The sequence below is a fragment of the Meriones unguiculatus genome, chromosome 6 (assembly GCF_030254825.1).
Source record: "Meriones unguiculatus strain TT.TT164.6M chromosome 6, Bangor_MerUng_6.1, whole genome shotgun sequence".
Classification (NCBI taxonomy): domain Eukaryota; kingdom Metazoa; phylum Chordata; class Mammalia; order Rodentia; family Muridae; genus Meriones; species Meriones unguiculatus.
In genome coordinates this window covers 8,848,858-8,861,044 of record NC_083354.1, presented here as the reverse complement: position 1 = coordinate 8,861,044, position 12,187 = coordinate 8,848,858, and the positions used below count along the sequence as shown (strand labels likewise).

The 12,187-nt window shown below is 43.7% G+C and overlaps 1 protein-coding gene across 6 annotated transcripts in view; it reads left to right on the top strand.

Moving 5' to 3' along the window:
• Positions 1-6,212: 6,212 nt before the first annotated feature.
• Myo6 (myosin VI) overlaps positions 6,213-12,187 on the top strand; it is a 135,742-nt gene continuing 129,767 nt past the window's right edge. For 3 of the 6 annotated variants that reach the window (XM_060384696.1, XM_060384695.1, XM_060384694.1), the window contains exon 1: positions 6,216-6,387. The gene's annotated coding sequence lies outside the window, so the exon portion shown is untranslated. Of the gene's footprint in view, positions 6,388-12,187 lie in introns of all 6 variants that reach the window. The other 3 variants (XM_060384698.1, XM_060384697.1, XR_009592215.1) reach the window with 2 other exon arrangements.

Sequence of the window (12,187 nt, the reverse complement as noted above, 5' to 3'; positions counted from 1 at the left end):
GCTGGGATGAAAGGTATGTACCACTATGCGTGATAATTCTGTCTTCTTTAAGTTATATTTTTAACTGTATTTATTTTGCACATGGAGTTGTGGTTAAGTGTCTTGGTGTGAGTGTGGAAGTCAGAGAACAATGAGTGAGAACGTTCCCTCCTTCTGCCAGGTAGGTCCTGGAGTCTGAACTCAAGTCATTAGATTCAGCACAGGCCCCTTTCCCCACTGAGCCTCCTCTCTGGCCCTTGCGCGGTCTTTTGCTTTGAGATAGTCTCATTATGTTGCTGAGGCTGGCCTGGAGTTCCCGGGCTCCAAGATCCTCTTGCCCTCAAGCAGCTGGAACCGCGGGTGAACACCAGTGCACCGAGACGGCAGAACTCCAGTTCAGTATTGAGGGTTGGATACAACATCTCAGCAGAGTAGAGTATGCGCTTCGGATGCATGAGACTTTGAGTTTGAGGGCCCTTCGGAAAGAATAAAACAAACTCAAGATTTGGAAGTGTCATTAAAGGGGGAAACTCAAACACAGAAAAAAAAATGAAAACTCTTTTCAGCAAATGCTAATAACATTTGCTAAATATAACCAACATCAAGGCTGCACAAATGGGTGCTCTGAAAGTTAAAGAAAAGAAAAACTATTGTGTCAGAAATCAGGACAGAGACAACTGAAGATTTTTGTCAGAGATGGAGTCTCACAACATAAGTCAATGTTGCTCCAGACAAGCTTTGAAATTGTTGCAATCCTCCTGTTTTAGTCTCTCAGCTTTGAGCCAACATGGCTGGATTTTGAGTTTTGGGAGACAAAATGTTCCAGCAACATTGACTGGGGTTGATTAGGGATTACGGAGGTTCCATATGGCTGTCAGTCGTGAGGTTACACTGCCTGAAAGGTATCGAAGATAAAACATAGGGTATTTGTTGAAGTATAACTGTGACTTCATTCATGTCAGTGATGGCTGGAACAGAAGCAGTGGTGATGGGGTTTTTAGAGGGAGTGAGAGATTGGACTCTGCACTGAACTCACTGCAAGGGGGAACTAACAGCCAAGACCGAGATGAGGTCCGTAGAGAGAGAATGACTAAAGACAACATCGGGGAAGGAGATATTAGCTGAGGGCATGTCAGGGGATCAGACAACAGTGGAGGGATGGTGAAGACTGAGACCTTGAGGCAAAGCTTCTCGCTGAAGGATTCCGCAGGATTCTTGCCAAAACCTTATTTTATAAGGGAGTACACATTTGGGTGTAGGAGGCATTTCAGAAGACAAGTGTGGTCAAGCAAACTTGTTTTTTTTGCTGCTGGTACAAGGACATGGTAAGGGGGTGATGTAATCAGATTTGAGAGGAGGTAACTCTGGGAAGGGAGGGGAGGATGGGACGGAACAAGCAGAAACAACATCAGGCGTTCACATACAGGAAAGCAATGACCCATCCCAAGACAGAATGAGGTATCAACTTGTGCATAATTTACGATATCGACCGAACTGGATTTGGTGACTCTGAAAGTGCAGGAAGAGAAGGTGCCCTGGATGACATCATCCTACAGCTTCTGGGTAAAGGGAGGAGAGGCTGTCAGTGTTAGTCAGGTAGTTAGAACAGAAAGACACTGAGTTTCTGTATCACACCTGCAGGGGCTCTGCCTGAGTTACTCCAGGAGTTGGCAACACACAGGAAGATCCTTTACATACCTGTAATATGATGTGTGTGTGTGTGTGTGTGTGTGTGTGTGTGTAAGGTGTAAAACACACACACACACAAAGTATTAAATTTCGCATATGGTTGAGAAGGGGCAGTTCATGGAGTTCCCACCTATGATATGAAAAAGATCTGTAGATCTCAGGTTAGGAATTCCTGAGTTGTAAGTCAAATGGGCTTAGTGGTAAAGACACTTGTGATCAAGGCTGAGATGAGTTTGAGAGAGAATCAGCTCCTACAAGTTATTCTCTGATTTTCCCATACACACACACACACACACACACACACACACACATAAAAGAATAAACAAATGTCAAAACCAAACCAAACAAAACACAACACCCCTCAACAACCCACAGATAGAAGAATTCCTGGGATAGCCTCATAACCCCTAGACTGGGGATACAGCACGGTTGGTAGAGTACCTGCCTAACAGGCACCAGGCTCTGGGGTTGACCCCCAGCCATGCAGAAAACAGTGTCTATGATCTCAGCACTATAGGAGATAGAGGGCAGAAGGAGAAATTCAAAGTCCCCAGAGTGGTTATATACCTCTATGAAATTGCCAAAGAACTAACTGAATTTTAAAAAGAAAGTTCATCCCCGGCTACAAACAAGTTCCAGGTTTGCCTGTGATATATGAGACCCTGTCTAAAACAGGAGATGAGGGTAGGGGGTGGGCACAGGCAGTGGGGAAGGCCAAAGCGAGCTTAAGACATGTAAATATGGAATGAGTTTGGGTCACAAAGACAGTGATTTGACGACAGCATATGCGGTTTCCAGAATTGTCATCTGTTCATGCTTCCATTCTTCTATTCAATAATAATACTAATGGTAGGTACTATTTATTTATTTAGTACTAGGTACTTTACCACTGAGTTATATCTCGGGCCCTGTAGGCACTAGTTAATGGGAAAGCTACTGTGCTTGACACTAGGAATGGAAAGAATAGTCTACTGTGTCCTCAGAGAGTGTACAGTCCAACTAGAGAATACACATAAGTAGACATAGATAGAAGTAATGCAATATGTGTTGTGTGAAATATTTGTGCTGGGAATGTTAAGTAAAAGATGGGAAAGAACTGAATTATACCTAGGACCTACCACCAGGGGGGGTTAGGGTGAATCCTTGGAGAAGACAAGCAGGCTTTGTTCTGAAGGAATAATTGGGTTTAGCCTGGCTGTGCTCCAGTGTAGTAAATGGCATAGAGTGTGTGTTTGGGGACACAAAAACCCTTCAGAATGACTTGCATGTAAAGGACGAGACACGAAGGAAGGCTGTGGGTAGAAATAAGATTGGACATCTGAGCACGGAGAAGGAGGAGATTCCCAGGGCAGATGCCTGGTGGCTCAGCTGTGGACTTGAGCACACTGGGGGGGGGGAGGGGATCACATGACCAGCAAAAAGGCTTAAAAAACAAACAAACAAACAAACAAACAAACAAACAAACAACCCCCCCCCAAAAAAAACAATAATAGAAATCTACCGTCACACAAGAACAACCAGTTTTGTGAAATGTGGTTAGATCCAGGATCTTATATGGTATTTTAGGACTGAGAAAACCCAGTTGTGGTGGGCTTGCCTTCAACCCACAGATCCGCCCTCCACGCATGCAAGAGTCCAAGGAAAGGCATCTTAAGGGGGTTGGAGTTTCTCCTGATGGATTTTTAAATCTGGACTGGTGGCTATGATTATGTAAGATCTGCAATGATGATGGCCTAAAAAAAAAAAAAAAGATGATGTTAGCAGGTAGGAAGAAGAACTGGGCAGAGAGATACGGAACTAGAAAAAACTAAAGGGTGACTTAGGGAGGAAAAGACACATGGACATCATTAGTCACAAAAAAAAGGACTGCAAATAAAATGTCTACTAGAGAATACAACTAGAGAATACACATAAGTAGACATAGATAGAAGTAATGCAATATGTGTTGTGTGAAATATTTGTGCTGGGAATGTTAAGTAAAAGATGGGGAAATTGACTTTTTAAAAAAAACATTCTTATGTTAAATTCAAACTTAAGTAAAGGAGGTAGACAAAATACATAGTGATCTTCTTTTTTCTTTTTTCCTTGAAAGGGATGTATTATTATTATTATTTTTTTTATGTGTAGGGTGCTGTGCTGGTATGTGTGTCTGTGTAGCAGACATGAGACCTACAGACATGCAGACATGCAGTGCCTGTGGAGGCCAGAATAGGGTTTGAGATTGCCCCTGGAACTGAGTTAAAGATCATTGTTAGCCACCCATAACGTCTGAGCCATCTCTCCAGCCCCGTGATCTCCATTTTAAAAAGCAACCGTCTCAGTTTCTGTCATGCACAAGTGTATGGAATCATATGTGACTGCAATGTGCTTGAGTGGGGGGCAGAGGTCTATGCTAGGCGTTGTCTTAGTCTGACCTCTCAGTCCATCATCAAGGGAGGACGGCACAGGAACTGTGCAGGAACCGGAAGGCTGCTACAGAGGTCATGGAGAATGCCCTCTACTAGTGTTTTCACCTTGACCCGTTCATGTTGCTTTCTCATATTCCCTTGGACCACCAGTCAAGGAACGGCATTTTCTGCAGTGGACTGGGCTCTTTCCCGTCAATCATCAATGAAGAAAATGTCCCACAGGCTTGCCTACAAGCCAACCTGAATGGAAGATTTTTCTTAAATGAAGTTCTCTCTTAGATGACTCTTGCTTGCATGAAGTTGCCAGAAAACTAATCAACACAGGTATCTTCTTTTTAAAAATTTATTTATTTATTTATCATGTACGCAGTGTTCTGCCTGCATGTGCACCTGAATGGCAGAAGGTCTCGTTATAGATGGTTGTGAGCCACCATATGGTTGCTGGGAATTGAACTCAGGGCCTTTGGAAGAGCAGCCAGTGCTCTTAACCTCTGAGCCATCTTTCCAGCCCCACAGACATTGCTATCTTTTTTTTTGTAACAGGGTCTCATTGAATCTGGAGCTCACCATTTTTGTTGGTGTGGCTGGCCAGTGAGCCCAAGCGTCCCACTTGCCTCCACCCTCTGTCACCCCAGCACCAGGGTTATAGAAATGAGCTCTGCCTCTGGTTTTAGTTCATTCTACCGCCTTTTATAGAGTTGAGATTTATCTCTGAGCAATCTGGAGCTGGATTTCTGTGATTGCTGCGAATTACTTCCCTTTTCGGACTTTCTTCCTCTTCTTTAGCTTCCCTGCTTTCACTTACTGTCTTAGGAGCTTGAAATGGGCTTAGTGGAAGGTAGCGTCTTCCTCAAGCCAACTGTGGAGTCTCTGGATGTCTGATCCTCCCCCAAAGCCTTTCACGCTAGGCAAGTCAGTTACAGGTCAGCTCTCTTTTTGAAGCAGGGTATAACTAACTGACCAGGCTGGTCTTGAACTTGCAGTCTTCTGAGTAGCTGGAATCACAAGCGCGAGTCACCAGGCCCAGTTTGAATTTCCGAAACCTGTCTCCTCTAAGAATCTTCCAGACAGCACCCCGTGTGTGGTCAGAGGACAATTTGAGGAGTTGGCTCTCTTCCTGGCTGAACCATCTTGCCACCTCCTTATTTTGTTTTCTCGGGAGCTTCTTTTCCCTGTAAAGGTGATGTTTGTCCTCAAATTTGTACATGAATGTAATATTTAACTTTAAAAGATAACTCATATGTGACCTTATAAAGACAGTAAAGTTAAACAGCCGGAAAGACAAGGCTGGGCACTTGGCTCAGTCCTATAAAACCAGCCCAAAAGGATTATCACTGTTTCCAGGCTAGTGCAGGCTACATGGCGAGTTCCAGGACAGCCTGGTTACATACACCCCGAGACTCTCAAGAGTCCAAATAAACCACCACAAGAGGGGCGTGGTGGAAAGACAGGGGCTGTAAGAAATACCACATCGGCAAAGGGAGGCCAGTCAGGGAAGCAAAAAACTTTCTTCGGCGGTCCACTCTCCAAGGGCCGAACAGGAAGTTGACACAAGCAGGTGGGAAGCCGCGTAGGGACCGCAGTCTGGCTTCCTGGCCATGTCACCCTGAGCCTCGCACGCGAGTCCCTCGGCAATACGCCTGTCCTACTGTCAGCTTTTCTGCAGCTGACTCTCGGCTGTGCAGATAGAGCCACAGGACTCTCTGTGCGGGATTGGAACACACCGCAACGAAGAGAACGTCTTGTGCGGGGCCACCAGCAGCGGGCACGCAGCAGAGATGCGGAGCGATGCTCTGCCCTGGGTTCCTTCCAGACCCCCGAGGCCCCGCCCATCCCGTGCCTCACGCCATTAAGCCCCGCCCCTTCCCAGCACCCATTCGACCCCGCCCATTCAGCCCACCTCGCCCCACCCCACGACTTGAGGCCTCGTCCCTCCGCTCCTTCACTGCGGAGACGGACCGCCTTCCAAGTCTTCCCTACCCGGCTCCCTTGGGCCCCGCCCCTCTCAGGGCGCGTGCCTCACGGCCCCGCCCCCTAGATGCTCCGCCCCGCCCCGCGCTCCTAAGTCCCGCCCTCGGCCCCGCCCCGGCCCCGCCTCCCGCCCCCTTGGGCGCTCCGTAGCAGTGACGTGCACTGCAGGCTGGGCACTCAGCGGGGCTCTGGAGCCGGCGGGCGGAGACCGATCCGGGATCTGTCCCAGCAGGAAGCGAATCCCGGGCGCCGTCGTCTCCGGAGCTCGCTCTCGGCATCGCGCTCTCCCTTGGCGCCCGCAGCCCGGCATCCTTTCCGCCGCCGCGACCCCTCGCGCAGGGTGAGTGTGGGCGCCTGCCCGCCCGCCGGTCCTCGCCCCCTCGGCCTCTGCCCGGCGCGGACCCGAGCCCCGGCTTCCCTGTCCCCGGGCCGGCGGGGAGCCTGTCACCTGACGCTGCTGTGTCCCTGGTCCCCGGAGTCCCACCCGGCACTGCGAGGTGGTTTTAGTTTCCCCTTTGGAAGCACGGTGAAAATTCCACACAGACTAGTTTGTTGTCGGGGGGATCAAGTGATGCCATTAATAATTTAGCCGTGGTGGCGTTCTACAAAGCTGGAATTTTAGTCCTTCAAGCGATCTAGGATCCGGAGTGTGAGTTTTACGGATGTGGTGATGAAAATTAACTTCGTTACTTAATTCCAGAACGCCTTGAACTAAAACTTGCTGGCTCTGGATGGTATTTTTGAATAGGAAATAATTTGATAAAGCCATTCTTAGATAATCTGTGTCAGGAATTTTTTTACACAGAGTTACATTTTATCTGGCATAAAGTATGTGGGGCAGGGCTGTTTAAATCCTAATGTGGAGCTATTTTGAGGACGCTACAAGAGCGCTGCTCCGATTTCCTAGGCGTTGAATAAAAAACTTTCGTTTGCTCTCGTGGTACAGTTGCAGGGTGTTGGAATATAGTCAGCTTGAGACTTTTAACAGCCCTTGAGGCTCAGCTGTTAACTATCTGCTCGCTATAAAATACGAGTCTCGAGTTTGGTGGTGGTCATGGTACAAAGGTTGGCAGCGGAACAGCAGCAGTTCTGTACAAATTAACTCAACTTCGAGACGCCTTGGCTTGAGGTTTTCCAACTGGGAAATGTTTAGTGAAAAAAAGTTACCTTAGTGCTCTAGCATTAATTTTAGACATAGCCACAAGTTACAAGTGGTGGGGGGGGGGCAGAGGAAGAGACAGAAACAATGCAGCTCTTCAGAACGGCTCATTGACTTTTAAATGTCTGTTCATTTTTGGTGTTTGCTGTTGCCCAGGAGTAAACATGCACAGTGGTAAACAGAAGTCGTTTTAGTCTGATGCTCATCTGCCGGTAGTGTTTTTATTATTTGATTTTGATCTGTTACCTATCTTCCTCTTCCTTTTAAGTTTTGTATTTGTTTTCAAAAAGTTACTTGTAAAAGACAGGGACAGAATACTGCTATTAAGAAAAGATTATCGTGATTAAATGTACAGTTAAAAAGCTGTGTAGTATAGAATTTACATACGGTCTTTGGTACCTAGACACATGATCAAGAAAAGTGAACAACTATGGTATTTAATGGAAACAACAATACATTAAAAACAAAGGTGGTAAATTATAGTCCATGGGGTCTTATCTGAAAGGGATTTTCCCCTGTTTACACGATCAAGTTTTAAAATAACACTGGCCAGGAAATCTGAGAGAGGCCAAAGGCTCCTCTCTCATCCTGTTGTGACTTTGCCTGGAGTCTGTGGTGGATCATTTATTGTTTAGACAACTGGTCTGTATCTGGGGTTTGAAAAGCCTTTAGACAGTTTTAAAGATTTCCACCATGCACGGTCTGAATAAACAAATAAGCACTCCACATTAAAAATAATTCACTAGTTTTTAACTTTCTCTTGGTAGTCGGTGCTCCACTTACCATACATAAAATGCTAGTGTAAAAAAGTCAGGTTTGGGAGTGTAATTCAGTGTGTATCGTTCTTGCCTGGTATATGCGAGGCTCAGGGCACTAAAATTTTCTTTTTTTTTTTTTTCTTCTGTACTAAAACATCTTATTTAAACCTAAAAGTTTGGAAAAAGTACATTTTGAATAAATCTCACAGTATAATGGTAATTCCCAGAAACAGATACTTTATAACAGTTTGTGAACTGGCAATTTAGTAGCGGTGTAACACACACACACACAAACTGAAGGTTTGAATTACAAAATAATTTTCTAGGTTGATGGTCTTGTCCTTTATGGAGGAGAGACCAAAGGCTCAGAGAATGAAATACTTTTATGTAGCTTTGGCGGGGCAAAGTCCAGACTCTAGATACTCATGGGAGTCTTCCGGCAGCACAGACCCTCGCTTCCTGCTTTCACTGGAAAATGCCTTGATTTCTGTTCACTTGGGGAACTATTGAGAGGCCATTGTAGAACTGGTCTGAAAATTGGAAGCTGGTACCCTGGATAAGCCTTGATAGGCCATGCATGGAGTCTAGAACTAATTGAGAATTCTATGTCTTTTCTATGTCTTCCTTCTCAAGGTCTTGAGCAGTGACCCCAATGATGTGACATCATTTCTGGTGTGGTTCCAGCTTGTAATAATTATTATGTGCTTTTCGTTTTGATGGGTTTATAGGAATTAATGCTGCAATCTAATCCTGGATTGATTCCATTGTAGCTGAGCAGTATATGGTGTTTCTGTTTAAAACTTCATTTTTGTTTTTTGTTTTTCCTTCGCGTGAGCTAGATTGTTGCTCCTATACAGTAGCTGTCTCTTAAATGTTATTCAGTTAACTGTAGTCTTAGGAGGGAAACATGCTTCAAGATTAAGATATCCAGGCCTGTGAGATGCTCAGCAGGTAAAATCACTTGTCTGGAACCCTGATGAGTTGGCTTCGATCCCTGGGTCTTAAGAGAAATGACTTCTGTGAATTGTCCTCTGACTGCCACACATATTCCTTGGCACATAGCCACAAACAGATAATTGTAATTCATGGAATAACAATAATAAAGATTAAGGCATCCTCTTACCTGCACCTTCTGAGTGCTGGGATTATAGGCTTGCAGCTCTGCCCTTGCTTATGGGATCCTGGGATCAAACCTCATTTTGTGCTAGGCAGGCAGTTCATCAGGGGAACTACATCTTTAGCCCAATATCATGTATTTGTTTATTTACTTATCTATGTATTTATTTTTGTGTGTGTATAGTTTTTGTATGGACATACAAGGCATACCTGTGAAAGTTAGAGGACAGTTTTGTAGAGTCAGTTTCGGTCAAATTTAGATCATCGTGTTTGCTTGACAAGTGTTTTTTTTTTTCTTTTTCTTTCTTTTTTTTTTTTTTTAACCTGCTTAGCCATCTTGCTACCCCACCCCAGCCCCAGACCTTTTTGAGATAAAGTCTCACTATGTAGCCCAGACTGGTGTGAAATTCGCTGTGTAGACAGAACTGACTATCCTCTAACTCACAGGGATACACTTACCTGTGCTTTCTGTGTACTGGAATTAAAGGTGTATACCACCACACCCAGCTTATACAATGTCTTTTGATCAAAATGGCTCATGGCTTTTAAAAGAAAATTTACTTTATTATTTATTTGTGTGTGTGTGCGCGTGTGTGCGCGCACATAAATAAGGATGCCTACAGAGGTCAGAAAAGAGTATCACACCTCATGGACCTAGACTAGGGGTGGTTGTGAGGTGCCTGACTTAGGTGCTAGGAACCAAACTTGGATCCTGTAGAAGAATAGCAAGTATTCTTAATCTCTGAGCCATTTCTCTAGCTCCCCAAATATTCTTTTCCTTTTTTTCTTTTTTTATAATTAGCTCAAGCTTCAAGAGTATCCCTTGAGCTGTAATAGAAATGAATGAAATGGCAGAGGTTTTTTTTGCTAGATATGTAGAAAAACACAGAGAAGGCTGAGCTGGGGTTACCTGTATGGGAATTTTTCATTTTGGAACTGCTAGCAATTTGCATCCAAGGATACTCGTATTCTAATGTAAGTGAAAAATCATCCAATGGCTTAAATATGTATCATTAACATTTGATTGTTAAAATGCTTTGTCTTTCTTTTAGGAGGAGGTAAGGGTACAGGTATTTGAGAACTAACCAGAGTTATGACTTAAATGTCTTATTTCTGAGGCATTAGACACTGTCCAGGGGTAGCAGGATCTCTTGTGTTTATAACAGTATGCTTCTTCTTTTTTTTTTTTTTATAGATTTTTAGTAGATTGGCGATCTTAAAGTATAAGTATTAGTATAGCAATAACATAAAAAATTAAGAAACCACCGCAAACCTACCAAAATTTTTCCTGTGAGTGCTGAAGCCTAGGAAGTAAAACCCAAAACACAACTCTGTCATCTTGAGAACTCTTGCTGGTGTTGAGAGGAGATAATTGGCGGTACAGATTGCATGCGTCAAGTGAAACCAAAACACCGAAGTACATTCCTTTAGTATATATTCACATAGGGCAAATACCAACATTCATGCTGACTAATGTGCACCGGGGAAGCTCCCAGCAAAAACACAGGCATCTTCTGTGTGTGTGTTACATCACTTGTTATTGAAACAGGGCCTGGAGAGATGGTTCCTCAGTTAAGGGCTCTTGTTGCTCTTCCAGAGGATCAAAATTTGGTTCCCAGCATCCTTGTTGGGGGCCTCAGAGTCACCTACAAATCCAACTCCAGGAGATTTAGCGCCCTCTTCTAACCTCTGTAGACATCCACATGTATGTAGCAAATACTCACACAAACACATACCCACAAATAAAAATAATCTTTTTTTTAAATTCTAATCTTTACATGGTGAGCTCTGTTGTGTGGTAGAATTCTGGTTAGGATGGATCCTACGATCTGGGAAATATCAAGATTGGCAAATATATAGAGAAAGATAAATTGAAACCACACATTTAAAATCTACAGACAGGTTCAGTGGCAGGAAGTTCAGTGGCATGGCCTGTAGTTCACACATACGGGAGGCTGATGAAGCAAGAGGATTGAATTCAAGTTTTTGCAGCCAATCTAGACAAAGTGACAAGATCCCATTTCAAAAAACACCAAACAACCAAACAACCCCTTCCTGGCCAAAAAAACCAAACCAAACCAAACCAAACCAAAACAAAACAAAAAACCAACCCCATAACCCATCACCACCAGAAAACTAGAAAACAAGAGATGAGGTTGGAGCTTAGTTGGTAGAGCACTTGCCTAGCATGAATGGAGTCCTGGATTTGACTTCTAGCACCGTATAAAACTGGGGCACCTGTCTGTAATCCATACACTCAGGAGGTAGAGGCAGATTCATGTGAGTTTGAGGCCAGCCTTGGCTATGTGAGATCCTTTCTCATGTCTCTCCACCGCTTCCCCAGGTTAAAATCTGAAGGTGTTTATGTCAGAAGTGAATACCTTTCTTTTTAATATATATATATATAATAAATATAAATATGTTTATTCATAAAACACATACTATTATATTTATATGATGTGCATATATTCATAAAATATAATTTATAAAATAAACAATAAACTTTTATAATAATGTTTAATATTTCTATTTTCAATAAAATTTTAATAAATGATATGTAAATATATAAACTTTAAACTATATATTTACACGTATAAAACTTGTCTAAGGTCAAGCGGTCCTTTAGAAACACCCCTGGGGATGGCTCTTCTATGTATTCCCAAGGTGGCAAGCTTTCCCTGGCAGTATTTCTCTCCTTCCGGCTGTTCGGATTAATCTGTCAGAAAGTAACTTACTTCATCTTGTGATTTCAATTCAGATACTTCAAATTTTCAGATCCTGAAAAACTACGGTCTCTAATTTTTTATTTTTAAAGACAGTCTTGCCAGGTAGTTAGGCTGGTCTTCAACCTCCCACTCTCCTGCCTCAGTCCCATGTGCTGGGCTTGCACGACTAGGCTTTGCAGTTGCTCTTTTGTGTGCTTTACTGTGTGTTTTCCGTGGCGGGTAGATGAACACAAAGCCTGTGATACAGCTACAGACAGGTTGGTAATGAACTTTTAAAAATATTTATGTATTTATTATGTCTACAATATATGCCTGCAGGCCAGAAGAGGGTACCAGATCTCATTATGGATGGTTGTGAGCCACCATGTGGTTGCTGGGAAT